The sequence below is a fragment of the Moschus berezovskii genome, chromosome 3, assembly GCF_049115385.1.
Source record: "Moschus berezovskii isolate FMDL1 chromosome 3, NW_MosBer_1.0, whole genome shotgun sequence".
NCBI classification, from domain to species: Eukaryota; Metazoa; Chordata; class Mammalia; order Artiodactyla; family Moschidae; genus Moschus; species Moschus berezovskii.
The window spans coordinates 17,069,357-17,072,640 of record NC_142462.1 but is presented as its reverse complement, the minus strand read 5'-3'; positions in this window follow the sequence as shown (position 1 = coordinate 17,072,640).

Genomic DNA, 3,284 nt, shown 5'->3' with positions numbered 1-3,284 from the left:
CCTGAAAAAGGGTGCCCACAAAAACCTACAGTTCACATCATAATTAACATTGAAATCTATGAAATTCAAGCTACATGAAGAGAGGAAGCAAAGCATCAAGGGGAGAGAGTGAAAAGGTTGTAAGGCCAATAGACTGGAGTATTTGTTGTTGTTCAGTTGCCAAGTCACTGACTCTTTGCTACCCCATGGACTGTACCACTCCAGGCTTCCCTGCCCCTCACCATTTTCTGGAGTTTGCCCAAGTTCGTGTCCATTGAATTGGTGGTGTCATCCAACCATCTCATCGTCTGTTGCCCTCTTCTTCTGCCTTCAATCTTTTCCAGCATCAGGGTCTTTTCCAATTAGTCAGTTCTTTGCATTAGATGGCCAAAGTATTGGCATCTCAGCTTTAGCATCAGTCCTTCCAATGAGTATGCAGGGTTGATTTCCTTTAAGATTGACTGGTTTGTTCTCCTTGCTGTCCTATGGACTCTCAAGAGTCTTCTCCAGCACCATAGTTTGAAAGCATCCATTTTTCGGCACTCTGCCTTCTTTATGATCCAGCTCTGATATCTGTATATGTCTATGAAGAGAGCAGTAGTCTTGACTCTGAATCTTTATCAACAAAGTGATGTCTTTGCTTTTTAACACACTGTTTGGGTTTGTCAGAGACTGGAGTATATTGCTATTGAAATCTATTGCTGATATTTGTTTTCCTCTGTGACTTAGTCTTTTTGCCTGAAACCCCAGAGGATTTTTCTTTAACTTTATCGTCTAATAATTTACTGAGTAATATATAAAAATTGACCAAAATTTAAATATTTTACAGTTGTTTTTCTTCTTGCTAGGCCACTTACATTATTTATACATGAACATGATTTGCTTTGCTTTGCTTATTTTAAGCAATTTTGCATATTTTACTTAAGTATACTTATATATAAGTATATATTTTATACTTATATTTAGTATTTCCCTTTTGAATAGTTCATGTCTTGAATGTTCTTGGTTTAACAAGAATGAGCATCCTTTGGAGCACTATAAGGGGTTTCGGGGGCTTGGGGAGCTTACTTGAGTTCTTAGTTTAGGAATACTCTTTCCTGTTGGTGCACAGAATTGTAAAGATGTTACATGTTGGTGTGTCTTCTACTTCTGTTATTCTTGTACTTTCTATGAGATTCTTGCACTTTCTATGAGATTCTTGCTTTCCATCATTTTCTTCCTTTCTTCCATTCACTATTTCTCCCTTATTTCCATTCAAGCCTCAAAAGGATATTTACTTCTTTTACATTGCTTCACTGTCATCCTGGGCTCCCATGTAGTTCAGTGGTAAATAATTTGCCTGCCAATGCAGGGGGTGCAAGTTCAAATCCTGGCTTGGCAAGATTCCCTGGAGAAGGAAATGACAACCTACTCCAGTATTCTTGCCTGGGAAATCTCACGGACATAGGAGCATGGTGGTATACAGTCCTCGGGGTTGCAAAAGACACGACTGCCACTTTATGCCTTCCCACGACTGCCACCTTTGGTTCTTCAGTTTCCATCTTTTCTCCTTCCCAGGTCCCTAATAGTCATGGCTTTGATCCACCAGGTCTTGACTCCAGTTTGGGTAAAACCCTCTTTTCTTTTCTTGGTGTAATATTATCTGTATTTCACTAATTGCAGGAATCCACCACAATCCCCTTTTTTTGGCACAATCTTCACATTATTTCCTCAGTCACATGTGAACTGAAGTTTGTGTAGTCCGTTTCTCCTAATTTTGCTCTAGATGTGAGTTATGGATGGTTCTTTTATATCTCTTTATATATAAAAGAGATATATCTTTTACACCTTTTATGGATCCTTACATCTTCAGAGGGTATGTGGAGAAATTCTCACTTAAGTAACCACTATTATCCTAGGGAAATCTGACATCCCAAACATTGTTTTAAAACTGAAATAATCAAGGTTTAAGAACCATAGATCAGTTTTCCTTTTTTAAACCTATTCTGATATTTATGTTCATAACTCTTAATGTGTACAGAATATAAATTACAGTTGACTCTTGAAACAATACACATTTGAACTGCACAGGCCCATTTATATGCAGACTTTTAAAAATAAATATACTACCCATATTTTCATTTTACAGATCGTTGAATTAACTATGTTTGGGGAAAAGTTTCTGTTTGACTAGAGATCATATTATGTGGAATCAAAAGAACTGGGGTTTGAGCTCTGATTCTATCTAACCTTTCTGCTTCCTGCCCTTGGGTTAGTCATTTATTAATTCCTTTGTTTCTGAGGCAGAGAGAGTAGTACACAGATTTTCATTTGCACAAAAGTGGGTGCTCCTAATCCCTGAGTTGTTCAAGGGTCAACTCTATATGTTGACACTACCTCCAGAGTCTAAGCACCTTAACCCCACGAATCCATTTATAACTTTATCTTACCTATTATTTGATGCTAATAGATTCTTCAGTGAAGACAGAAATTTGCAGTGGAGGCCAGCTGTTCCCCTCTGAGACTAAAATGGAGGTTAATCTTATATTAATTTTATTTTTGCTTTAGCAATTCTTTTGATATTTGATACTGAAGATGTCTGTCTTAACCATCCTCTCCTGAAAGTTTTTCATCTGAATCACAGCACTGTAATTCTCATGACAAATTGATATTCTGCATTGTGTTTTAATCTTTTCATAAAACTTCCACTTGTAAAATGCATTTTGTTTTATATAGAGGTTGTTCAGCTATAATTTTAAACAAGATATTCTCAGTCATTTTTTGTTTCTTGAGCTTATTTAAGTGAGATGAATGATGGTATACCACCAATTTAATTATTACCTACTAAACAAAACTTTTGTTTTAAATAGTAGTCTAAAATTTTACGCGAGCAACCAAAGCTATTTACAACTTTTTAACAAATATTGCTGTCTATAATAAAATGTTATGTTATAAATCAAACTTTTGTATGCAAATGTCACTTCTTGTAACTACTAATCAAGGCTAGCCTTATCTCAAGACTATGAGTTATGCTTCAAGGAGGTAATTATCTTTAAAATCAGGATATTTCTGAATTATTGTCATTGGTTTAAACATTTAACTACTGAAGACCAGTATTTGCCCTTCTTAGAAAACAGACAAGTGATTATTTCTTGAGTTTCTTTTCTAAAGATTTATATTAATTTTTATAATAATATCACAGCATTTCATTTCTCTTTTTCTTCACTATATTGATATGTTTATTTTCCAGGTTAATTTCAAAATCTGTTTTTCAAGCTAAAAGTACTCGCATCCCATTAGTTGGGTTTGCATAGTATCTACACTTT